A 13,922-nucleotide genomic window follows, 5' to 3' on the forward strand; every position below is an offset into this window, starting at 1 on the left:
GTAAACTAGTCGTGAAAGGAAGGTGTGATGACTCGGCTCGAGACGGTATGTCAAAGCTATGGCACATATCAAACAACTCGGACGAGGACATAACATAATAACAGTATATATACTGGCAGTGTCGGAGTCCTCTACGATAGAACGCAGATATTAATCTTTGCAATATCTATTCGGGCAGTGTCGGAGTCCTCTGCAATAGAACACAGACATTAATCTTCGCAGTAACTATATGGGGCAGTGTTGGAGTCGTCTCGAACAGAACGCAGATATTAATCGTCAATCGTCGCATTATCTACACGAGATAAAATTGTTTCATTTTATCTTAATATGCAAATAACCACATTTGAGGAGATTCTTAGCCTAACTTTGACGAACTGCGTTCATGGAGTTGGTTGCTAAGTATTATTCAACATAATCCTTTCCGGGGTCATCACACTTCTGACAAGGATGCTGGAGTGTCTGGATCCCGCTGGTGTAGAAGGCTTCCTCCTGGAGTGTCTGGATCCCGCTGGTGTAGAAGGCTTCCTCCTGGAGTGTCTGGATCCCGCTGGTGTAGAAGGCTTCCTCCTGGAGCGTCTGGATCCCGCTGGTATAGAAGGCTTCCTCCTGGAGTGTCTGGATCCCGCTGGTGTAGAAGACTTCCTCCTGGAGTGTCTGGATCCCGCTGGTGTAGAAGGCTTCCTCCTGGAGTGTCTGGATCCCGCTGGTGTAGAAGGCTTCCTCCTGGAGTGTCTGGATCCCGCTGGTGTAGAAGGCTTCCTCCTGGAGTGTCTGGATCCAGCTGGTGTAGAAGGCTTCCTCCTGGAGTGTCTGGATCCCGCTGGTGTAGAAGGCTTCCTCCTGGAGTGTCTGGATCCCGCTGGTGTAGAAGGCTTCCTCCTGGAGTGTCTGGATCCAGCTGATGTAGAAGGCTTCCTCCTTGGGGTATAAAATGTCCTCTACAGCAGAAATGACGTTTGTATATACTGCTGGCCAGACAGATTTGTTTTGGAGGTAGAGTTCAAGGCCACAGACATGCATTGCAGCCATGGTGACACCAGTGCATGACCAAGTTATGGTTATGTTTCACGACGTTTTACCTTGATATTCTCCTTGATAATTAACATAAAGTTGGTCATTAATGGTCTGACCTTTCGGGAGGTAGTCCGCCACAGGACTCCCTTTAAACTCAGAAAACCAGAGTCACCACCATGTCAGCTGATGGAACAGACTTTGTCTTCTGCGTCGGAGGATACGTTACATGTTTCCACTCCTTTTATGTACTGTCCCTGGCTGATAGTGGCGAACCCAAGAATCATCCATGATTACAACTCGCTCGACAAGTCCATCTGCGTCTGCTTCAAAACAAATTTTCACGAGATATGAGAACCCTGGAGCGTTTCTGATCGGTAGTCAGAAGCCTTAGAACCATGCAGGCTGAAACGTTTGTCATGTCCAGTTCATTCCTCAGAATGATCTGGGGCGGTCGGGTAGCCTAGTGGTTAAAGCGTTCGCTCGTCACGCCGAAGACCCAGGTTCGATTCCCGACATGGGTACAAGGTGTGAAGCCCATTTCTGGTGTCCCCCGCCGTGATATTGCTGGAATATTGCTAAAAAAAGCGGCGTAAAACCATACTCACTCACTCACTCACTCACTCAGAATGATCTTCATGCTCTCATGGGAGTACTGCATTGGCTATGTCATGTGCCGTAAGCATTATGTGTCATCCATAATCATATCTTTTATCAACATTTTCCTCAGTCGTAGCAGTCTTGAACTCCGACGCCCAACTGTGGCAAACAGTGGCAAAGAAAGGAGCATCATCCGCTAAAGTAGACACCGTGGCTCCGTTCCACAAAGCGATCGTAGCACTAAGATGATCGTAACTCCCATACTTTAACATAGACTTTCGGCAGTCCTAGCGCTAAGATTTCTTTGTGGAACGGGGCCCATGTCCGCATGGATGGCTGTTTGAGTTCCATGAATTTTATGTTTTCATCACATTAACTATGCGTACTGGTTGTGAATTTGATACAAAACAGTCTGGTGGTAATCAAGCACGTTAAGGGTGTATTATACTATATCATTCGAATTTAGGCTTAGAATTTTTCAGACACCCCGAGTAAGATTATTGTAACCTGCCTTACGCACATTTTAGATACCATTTTACTAACCATGTCGGAAATATATCTTCATCCTCCAATTAGGAGTAAAATGTAATTATAAACAAACGTTTCTACGGATGTGTTGTCTGGTTCTGTGAAACAGACAATCAGATTCGAGCATTTTCCAAATGTGGCTCGAGTTTAATAGATTCGTGAAATAAGAAATATTTTGAAAGATGTGTCATTATCGATTTGCGCCTTTGTTAGTTTTTAAACACACCTTATGGATTAGAATGCATACTCGACAGATTCTTGAATTGTTTTATTTATGGAAGCTTCTATTCTATTGCACACATCCGAGGTTCAAATCACAATAACCACCTCTGACTGAAACAACTGATCGGTTGTCCGCATTACCGGAGAAGCTAGTATTTAAAGAAGAAAATTCACTTTGTATCCTACGGTCATTCTTCCAACATCAAGCTGACACGCCGTGATATAACTGACATACTGTTAAAAGCGGCGTTAAACCCAACTCACTCACTCACTCTTGCATTTTTAAAAACCAGCTTTCAAAACAACAACCGCCTAAAACAAAATTCAAAATACAGAAATGTTTTTTTGCGTGGCAGCATGGCCGTCGCGGCCTGTCTCTGCAGACTGGGCGGGTCGTTGTCAACACGGCCACCATATGTTTCTGTATACTCCAAATATAGAAACTATTTCGTTTTTATATTCTACGTGTGATTTACTTCAACAATGACCTGTTCAATACCAGCCATGACACTCGTTAAAAATGCTGACCCAAACTGTGTGGTTTTATAACTGTTTACATGCAGTTATCAATAATCTAGTCTGTCAGTGTGTTAATGCAAACACTTTCACCGTAACAGCTGTCCAACTAAGACGTATGTAGCGATATTTGTCGAAAAATAAGACAAATCTCCACATCATAAAGGTGATTTATCTTAAACCGACCAAGTGATGTAAGCCAATATTTCAGGTGTAGCTTATGATATTCCAGCAGGGTGTGCCCCAGTGTGCCCCAGTGTGCCCCAGTAGGCCTCAGTGAGGCCCAATGTGCCCCAGTGTGTGCCCCGGTGTGCCCCAGTGTGGCCCAATGTGCCCCGGTGTGCCCCAGTAGGCCTCAGTGAGGCCCAATGTGCCCCAGTGTGCCCCGGTGTGCCCCGGTGTGCCCCGGTGTGCCCCGGTGTGTCCCAATGTGCCCAAGTGTACCTCAGAGTACCTCAGTCTGCCCCAGTGTGTCCAAGTGTGCCTCAGTGTGCCCCAGTGTGCCCCAGTGTGCCTCAGTGTGTTAGTTTATGTTCCCGGAGCCCGAAGGTTTATGTACTCTCCATGTTAGTTTATGTTCCCGGAACCCAAAGGTTTATGTACTCTCCATGTTAGTTTATGTTCCCGGAGCCCGAAGGTTTATGTACTCTCCATGTTAGTTTATGTTCCCGGAACCCAAAGGTTTATGAACTGTCCATGTTAGTTTATGTTCCCGGAGCCCGAAGTTTATGTACTCTCCATGTTAGTTTATGTTTCCGGAGCCCGAAGGTTTATGTACTCTCCATGTTACTTTATGTTCCCGGAGCCCGAAGGTTTATGTACTCTCCATGTTAGTTTATGTTACCGGAGCCCGAAGGTTTATGTACTTTCCGTGTTAGTTTATGTTCCCGGAGTCCGAAGGTTTATGTACTCTCCATGTTAGTTTATGTTCCCGGAGTCCGAAGGTTTATGTACTTTCCAAGTAAGTTTATGTTCTCGGAGCCCGAAGGTTTATGTACTTTCCATTTTAGTTTATGTTCCCGAAGCCCGAAGGTTTATGTACTTTCCAAGTAAGTTTATGTTCTCGGAGCCCGAAGGTTTATGTACTTTCCATTTTAGTTTATGTTCCCGAAGCCCGAAGGTTTATGTACTGTCCATGTAAGTTTATGTTCTCGGAGCCCGAAGATCACACCGCCTTTATCACCTGATGGGCCCTTCGACACCCAGTTTATCTTACCACATTCCTAAATATAGTGCAAGTATGTCTTCTGCATGCATAATTGGTCCTAATCGGTATGAATACCGAGTATCCTAAATATCAGGAGAATGGATTATTTTTTCAAGATACAAAATTGCGATTGATATGTTGTAAGTGTATGCCAACAGTTCAGCAATTAGAGCAGGAAATATAACTAATAATTACATGTTAGCGAGGTACATTGACAATAACAGAATGGGTCTCAGCCAAACACAATCAGACATGCAAGTCTAACATAAGATAAAGATTAATTCAAGAGCCTCTCAGGCCTTGTGGCTCGGTTAAACAAACTCATGACAATTAACAGTTTGTAAAAGATGTAACTTAGACTAGTCAGAGCAAGGTCACCTGTAGATTGAACGCGCAGCTTGATATTTTAAACTTTAAATTTCACGCGAGTTCAATTCCTCTGTATATATTCCCACAGTGTGAATTCTCCACATTGCAGGTTGGATTCCCAAAATTACACCGTAGTGCATGTCCCGTTTCTGGTGTCCAGCGCCGTGATATTACTGGTATGTGCTAAAAGCGACTTAAAACCCAACTCGCTCACTCGCTTGCCCAGTGCGGACCTGAATGATGCACCAGATAGGAAGCAAAACAGACATCGTCTCCGTAACATGCCTTGATATGTCCAGGAAAACACTGACAACAGCTGATTGACATTCTCCAAACAATAACACAACCCTCTCCAGATGATATAATTACCGAAATATTCTATCAAGATAGGGGGGCACGGGTGGCCCAGTCGTCTAAGGCGCCGCGATTCGCTGTGCAGAGTTGCGTCCCTTGGGCACGCCAGAAACCTATGATTGTGGGCTCGAATCCCGGTCGCCCCGATTATGTTTCTAGGTTTGTCAGCACCAAACCCGTGCTCGTGGGTTTCATCGAAGTGGTAAACGTCTGAGACCTGCATCACACATTAAGTTGACACGCCGCCATATAACTGGAATATTGTTAAAAGCGGCGTTAAACCCAACTCACTCACTCACTATCAAGATAGGTACGATACATGCAGAGAGGGATTTTCGTCTTGTCTTTTAAGTATTCCAACAGTTGCTTCATACCTTCTACTTATCCGTAGAGAGGAATAGTGTTTGTTAGTAACTGTCTCTTACGAAAGTTGTGAATGATGAAATAATTGTTTAATAGCTACATTTCAGAATAGTTTCTTACTGGGGAGTATAAATTGTTAAACATCGTTTGTTTTATCTACTATTTATTTTTGTTGTGACATTTATGAATCTTTTTAATAGAATATTAAACAGTGTAACTATTTTATTTCAGAATTTATTTTTTTACTGGTTTATATAGGAAGCAAATCTGAAAACCGAGTTGCGACGCTTTAAATGACTGGACAACCGTGCCAAACAAATACAGCTGTGTTACATTTATGACACTGGCATTCCGTCCGTCAAAGACAGCGCCGTCCCTTCCCCCAATCGAAATATTATGAATATACAATTATTAATATTATAATTCATATTGAAAATAACAACAATCATTCAGCTGGCCTTACCGTCTTTTGCCTTTTGTGGTATCACCGTCCGTCCGAGAACGCTTCAGTTCGGGGCCACTTGTGCCAAGACAACTAACCCGATGTATCTGTGTATTAACTTGGCTTCCCAGCAAGTGTATGCATATAGGACGTCTGTAAACACGCTGATGTTAACGATCGTCGTAAACTTGGGATTACTCAATATGCTCAGTCTGTGTGATGTGTAAATAGCGCATGACGCTGGTACAGGAGGTGCGACATGTGTTTATCTCTATTGGCCGTATTTATTACTTTTGTATCTGCATGGCGGAATTATGCCGGTCATTATAAATTTACTTTTCAAATAATGATATCCACTTGATATCAGCGCTGATTCTATACGAATATTAACATATTGCGTTGCTGATGTATTCCGCCCTTGGCTACAACACCTGTGATAGATAAATGTGATATGATCTTCTTCTCTGTAGCGTTCGCCATCGTTAATACTGTTCAGCCTTAATGGCAAGTATAGATTATGTTTTGCTCCATAGTTTGAATTTATTTGTTCCATGGTCTCCGATACAGGGAGGTTTGGGGGGAACAGCGTCAGGAGAATTGGGCTTCAGATAGTGGGACGTCAGGAGAATTGGGATTCTGGAGGTGGGACGTCAGGAGAATTGGGCTTCAGATAGTGGGGCGTCAGGAGAATTGGGATTCTGGAGGTGGGGCGTTAGGAGAATGGACATGGTGAAGATGGGACGTCAGGAGAATTGACATGGTGAAGGTGGGACGTCAGGAGAATTAACATGGTGAAGGTGGGACGTCAGGAGAATTAACATGGTGAAGGTGGGACGTCAGGAGAATTGACATGGTGAAGGTGGGACGTCAGGAGAAGTGAGTCTCGGAAGGTGAGATGTCAGGAGAATTGAGTTCCGGAAGGTGAGATTTCAGGAAAATTGAGTTTCGGAAGGTGAGATGTCAGAAAAATTATGTTTCGGAAGGCGGGACGTCAGGAGATTTGATATTCGAAAGGTGGGGCGTCAAGAGAAGTGACTTCAAGAAGGAGCGTCAAGAGAATTGAGTTTCAGATAGTGTGGCGTCAGGAGATTTGGGATTCTGAAGGCGGGGCGTAAGGAAAATTCTGATTCTGATGGTGGGGCGTCAGGTGAATAGAGATTCGGTAAACAGAGTGTCAGAGAAACTGAGGTTCGAAAGGCGGGGGATCAGTATAAGTGGTGTTTAGAAGGAGGTCGTGATGTTGAGCAAGCTTCCAAAATACGTGCGTTAGTCAATGCGTGTGTAAGTGGTTCCTGGTTCAGCGTGCTCTCCAATATTACGACCTTTACATGGAGTGTTCTCACCCGTTTATCGCTGGTACTCACCCTCTCTCATGATGACCCGGTGTCATCACTGATCACAGTTTTGCACTTTACGCCCTATGGAATCTGTTTCCGAGAATATTCGAGACTATTATCTGACGTTGACGTTTTGAAAGCTACTTACAAAGTGTGCTCCAACCAGAAAGAGGACAGCTGCTGCTTTATGCGTCAAATGATGCATGGAATCTGATAGTCCATCCTGCAGTCAAATGACCGTAGCCAGTGTCATCTGCCACAGATGCATGTGCTAGTGGTACAGCTGTCAAGCCACCATTGATATAACAAATAAATGAGAAACAGTTTACCACCTAACCACTTGGTAAAGATTTGCCTGTAAGCTTAATTGTTGAAATAATTTCTGCGCAAATTCGACAGGCGATGGCTGTGGACATACCAGCGACCACGTATTCGGTATATGAATGTTGGTTTTGTGAAACGTTTTGTGATAGGACTATCGATAAATGCGATAGTCCATCCATGGAGCAAGACTGATGTAGACTCGTAGACATGCTTGCCTGGAGAAGATGAGTAAATATTTGAACGAAAGCAAACTATCTGCTGAAACGCCTCCCGTGCAACGCCCAAAGGGTGACCTGCTGAACGAGTGAAGGCCACAAACCTTATGTAAACACGTAACCCCTGTTGTCATTGCAAATATGATCATCTCAAGGTCACCAGCATTGTAGCCATATCCATGTTACGCCATTTATATTTTTTAATGCGGTAGCCTAGTGGCTAAAGCGTTTGGTCGTCACACCGAAGACCCGGGTTCGATTCTCCACATGGGCACACAATGTGTGTGTGTGTGTGTGTGTGTGTGTGTGTGTGTGTGTGTGTGTGTGTGTGTGTGTGTGTGTGTGTGTGTGTGTGTGTGTGTGTGTGTGTGTGTGTGTGTGTGTGTGTGTGTGTGTGTGTGTGTGTGTGTGTGTCTCTCTCTCTCTCTCTCTCTCTCTCTCTCTCTCTCTCTCTTGAGAACTAGTAACAGTTATTCTATGTCCCTTCATACAGTCCGCGCAGCTGGAGTGTCGCTGGGTGTATCCGCGGGGTAGACTTGCTTCCAGTTTGCTAACTGCCCACACAGGTGGAGAGCCATCACAAAGCTAGAGTTGTTCATTGATAACAATTTCTTTATTGTTTCGGACGACGTTTCGTGTATTCCAAGATTGAACAAAACTATTTTTAGCCTCTTTTTAATCTTCTGGGTGTTAATCAGTCGGACTGCACCTAGCCCATTCCAGCCATGTCTTAGCTTGGCCACCAGTAACTGTGGGAGAGGTGGACAGTTGATGACGTGGATAGGCTTGTTTCTGTCTGTCTGTCGGGTACAGTCGGGTGTAGAGTCGCATATCTGACAGCCGCGTTGCAGACGTACGCTTGATGATTTTGTTTTGGGAAGAAGCATTTCTCAGCGTTTTAATTATTGCTTACTGGCTGTGGGTCGGACTGACGCTGTTTTATTGCATGTTATCGGCTCCCTGTCAACCGAGTTTCGGCAGGTGAAGGCTCTCCTGTCTGGTAGCGCCTTGGGTGTCGGCGAACAAATTGCAGGCGTGCTTACTAATTCTTTTTTATTTTTAGCGCTCGAGTTTAACTAATTGTCGGTTGGATTACACAGACAGGCTCCTTATCTTTCGGGTGTCGTAGCCCTACACCTGCCTATACCAGGTAGACAGGCCGCCGATAACAACACATTCAGAGTCCCGTCAATACCATCACTCCGACCCACTGTCAAGTAGGTGCAGCCCGAAGGAGAAATATGCGCTGAGTAAGGTCTCTACGTGTTTGCCGTTGTCCGAGTGAGTGAGTTTGATTTTACGCCGCTTTTATCAATATTCCAGCAATATCATGACGGGGGACACCAGAAATGGGATTCACATTGTGTCCATGTGGGGAATCGAACCCGAACCATTTGGCGTGACGAGCGAACGCTTTAACCACTAGACTCCCTCACCGCCCCCGCCGTGGTACGACTTACAAGTCTGTGAATATTCCAAGCTTGTACAGCATATATCAGACCTGTGCCATCACTGAACCACACATAACATGCTGGCGGACATTGACGTCGGCGCTACGTTCACTGACACGTCTCCAAACATTGCCATACCCACACCACACCACACACCACACACCACACACCATACCACACCACACACCACACACCACACCACACCACACACCACACACCACACACCACACCACACCACACCACACCACACACCACACACCACACCACACACCACACACCACACCACACACCACACACCACACACCACACCACACACCACACACCACACCACACACCACACACCTACACGCCACGCCACGCCACGCCACGCCACGCCCACCACTACATCCACTCCCACACCCAAAGCCACCTACTCATGCGCTCCCACACCCACATCCACACCCGCACCCACACCCACAACCGCATCCACATCCACATACACACACCCACATCCACACCCACACCCACACCCACACCCACACCCACACCCACACCCACACCCACAACCACACCCACACCCACACCTACATCCACACCCACACCCACACCAATATTTAGTATGGTAGTAATACCGGAAACGCTCTGAGCTTAACCTAATACATAGTTGTTGATTTGTTCTGATGCGCTCTAATAATTTAGGTTGTCATGTTTATTTATTGTTGGGTAACAGATAGCAACCTACAGTGACGCACATGTATTTATTTCAAACCATGCTCTAGGATATACACTCCTAAATAATCCCCCCTCGTCATTACATTATTAGTGGCGTTTGGTTTGAACACGTCAGCGTAATAAACCGTATCACTACCAGCGCTTATCTTAAAGTGCTTTCCGCTAAGTGCAAGCTTGGTTCAGCCTATACAATGTACAGCTATACTTATTGTAAAGTAGTTCGCAGGAAGAACCTATGGCATACTGCGAGGAACATTCTCGCGATCTCGACGTTTTGAAACAAGCTGAATATGCCAAAAGTGCAAGAATGCGAGATAGTGAGAACGTGAGATTTTGGCCGATCTCGCATTCTCGCACTTTTGGCATATTTAGCTTGTTTCAAAACGTCGAGATCGCGAGAATGCGACTACGCGAGTATGTCCCTTACAGTATCCCATAAGAAACGTCGTGATTTTCGCTTATTAATTGTGAGACATGTGTCACTCCCAACTTACAAAGTTCGATACCCCACGTAGATACCAACTTAATCTTATCTTTAAATTATCGAGAGAATAAATTGTGTTTGAGGTGATGGGAGGGCATGGCCTCAACACAGCAGCAAGCTATTATAGTCAAATAAATAGCTTCTTAGTTTCCGGGGGAAATATTCAAGTTCCCTCTATAGTCAATGTAATATTACACCCATATCATAATATTTAAACATTTTATGAACTTAGGGACTTCTTTCTCAGAATGCAAGTCATGACGTATAAGTGAGTGAGTTTAAAAGTCTATCAGATAAAGGCTTGTCAGCATAATGTCGGGGAAAGTGATGCACTTTTACTATAGGCGCCAGACCTACGACAAGAGAAGGTGATTCACGTTTACCATAGGCGTCAAACCTACGACAAGAGAAGGTGAAGCACCTTTACCATATGCGTCAGACCTACGACAAGAGAAGGTGAAGCACGTTTACCACAGGCGGCAAACCTACGACAAGAGAAGGTGAAGCACGTTTACCATAGGCGTCAAACCTACGAGAAGGGAGGGTGAAGCACGTTTACCACAGGCGTCAAACCTACGACAAGAGAAGGTGAAGGACGTTTACCATAAGCGTCAAACCTACGAAACGAGAAGGTGAAGCACGTTTACCATAGGCGTCAAACCTACGACAAGAGAAGGTCGTGCACGTTTACCATAGGCGTCAAACCTACGACAAGGGAGGGTGAAGGACGTTTACCATAGGCGTCAAACCTACGACAAGAGAAGGTGAAGGACGTTTACCATAAGCGTCAAACCTACGAAACGAGAAGGTGAAGCACGTTTACCATAGGCGTCAAACCTACGACAAGGGAGGGTGAAGGACGTTTACCATAGGCGTCAAACCTACGACAAGAGAAGGTGAAGCACGTTTACCATAGGCGTCAAACCTACGACAAGGGAGGGTGAAGCACGTTTACCATAGGCGTCAAACCTACGACAAGGGAGGGTGAAGGACGTTTACCATAGGCGTCAAACCTACGACAAGAGAAGGTGAAGCACGTTTACCATAGGCGTCAAACCTACGACAAGGGAGGGTGAAGCACGTTTACCATAGGCGTCAAACCTACGACAAACAACCATATGCTGCTTGTGATCAGCAATCAGTGATCATTAGAGTGAATCAGGGAGTCGACCCACAATCAGATCCGTGATCTGCCACGAATGACACTCCCCCAGCATGGCTTCAAACCACTGGGCCACCGTGCGCCCATGATGTGTGACGCCCAGTGTGGGACAACCAAGAGACGAAGCCATAACTCCTGGCAGTTTCCAGGTCGAATAGACGCTGGAGCACAGGTAATGATTTTATGATAACTGTTGTCGTCACTCGGAGAAGACGCCAATAGCAGTTGTTATCATCACCGGAAAGTATTGCGACGTGTCGGGGTATAACACACAGTCATATGTCTGCACCCGCGTCTGCACTGGGGATTAAACAGGTAGGCGGGATTTTCGTTCGCTGCGTTATAGGTGCATGTACTTTCTAGGAAATCTCAATCCAGTGTCATGGTTACGCATGTAGATTAAGTTCGAAATGTCTCGTTGTTTTTCTGATACTCGTCTTTTTACTTTCAACGAAAAATAACGTTACCGAATAATATGCTCTTCTGATATAGAATACTGTAATAGTGAGGTAATTAATGTATATGATATACATATAATATCTCTTCCAAATTGACAGTTAATAAATGTTTTGCCTTCTGTAACTTAATTCCATTCCTAACTGTTACTAAATCCTATTACTAACACTATTATGGTTTAAATAATGCTATAATTCCAGCTCAGTTATCTAATAACAAATCATATTGCACTGTTTATTGTCGGATTGTTTCATAGGCGGAACCGGTATGCCACGTGTTTAAGTATTGCTTAACAGAACAGAGATTTATTATCGCAGATAACTATTATAGAGAACATACAGCAGTATAGAGATCACATATTTCTGTTCAGTTTCAACATATCTGCCATATGTGACTTGAACAGGAGAGCAATTACATTTCGTGAATAATACAAATTGTTCAATAGATGGGTTTCTATAATTGAGGGAGTGAGTGAGTACGGTTTTACGCCGCTTTTAGCAATATTCCAGCAATATCACTGCGGGGGACACCAGAAATGGGCTTCACACATTGTACCCATGTCGGGAATCGAACCCGGGTCTTCGGCGTGACGAGCATACGCTTTAATCACTAGGCTACCCGACCGCCCCGGGTTTCTATAAAGATACTTTAGCAGTAAAGTGTAACGTTGATGAGAGAGTAGGGACAGACCAATAAATATATAACGTCAACGTCAGAGAATAATCATTTCGATTGTCCACCAAAACAGATTCCACTGGGCGTAAAAACAGACTGAGTGATAACATTATATGTATAGATCATTGAAAATCGGTGATGACAACTCGAGTAACACGTCCTGCTCTATCGGTAGCACTCTCCGCCCACAAGAAATTATATCCATGACCATTAGCCTGATTACACAAAGTGCATTCTATTATTCATTAAAACATTGGTCTCTAGCCTCCGCGTTTCGTCAACGTCATGAATGTTCTTGTGGCGCAAGAGCACTATATGTTAATGTGCATATATGCAGCCAGTGATTTGCTAAGTAGTTCAAGGATTAAAAAAAATAAGTTTATTGTTGAAAATAATTAATGATCCACGAATGCCTCTATTCGAGCACCTTGAATCTCACAGACGAAACTCAAGACGTAAATAACTTGCCAGGCAAAAGGAATTACACCAATGTTTGATGGCGGCTTACACAGAACCCCAAAATGGTTATTCAATGATCATGTATTTGATACGGGTATCATGGCTGTGTTTCGGTGACTGTTTTTAGCCTGTCGCGGTTTAATATTATTTGGGTAAAATTAAATACTTTCTTTTAAGTCATTTTACGTCATTATATATTTATTAACCCTAAAAGTAACATCAGTTAAGATATCAGAGAAAATGCATACCTACTTTGAGAAACGAGAGCATAATAACGCAGGCTTAAAATATGCTACCAGCTATAAATTGAATAGTCAATATTTGAGTTGAGTAGGATTACTAGTTTTATTACTAGAGCCAGGATATAACTTCAATGTCGTGCTCGCTCTGGTTTGTGATTGTTTTAACGCATACAAAGGATCAGTCATTATTCCCATCTCGAGTTCGGATCAGTCATTGTTTAAACCAGTCAGATAACCAAGTGACAAATAACATTTATCCATGAATATCGATGTGAGACTGGTATCTGTCTAAACACTAAACCGCACACATACAGACATGTCAATGATGATCTTTCCCCGAGAACGAAGCGAGGTTTTGAAATGTTGTTTGGCAAATTACAATCGAGCTTGTCTTCAATGTTCAACTATCTGTCAGTCAAGACGTTGGCCATTTTTTTCGTATTGAATACACTTGTGTCTGACATTCGTTACAAAGTAGCGGTTGCTAGGAAAAGCTACTGAATATCTCTATAGTGTTATGTCACTCGGCAGGCTGATCTTAGTGTTAAAGACGAGCTCCCTATCTTAAGTAGGTATGGCGGTTTGACCGTCATTAATATTCCAAGATCTGACGTTAGATAAGCGAGAATACAAATCTACGTTAAATACGCTTCTCTTTGACATAACGGGGTGATAAGATTTTGTTTAGATAACCAAACGGCTCCGGCGTTTTATCTTATTTGTAGTTGTGACATTGTTCATAAATAAAGATTATGATATTATATTTGATGTCATACCAGTCAAGACATAAAGTT

This window comes from Haliotis cracherodii, unplaced genomic scaffold (assembly GCF_022045235.1).
Source record: "Haliotis cracherodii isolate W230 unplaced genomic scaffold, xgHalCrac1.p SCAF_18, whole genome shotgun sequence".
NCBI lineage: Eukaryota > Metazoa > Mollusca > Gastropoda > Lepetellida > Haliotidae > Haliotis > Haliotis cracherodii.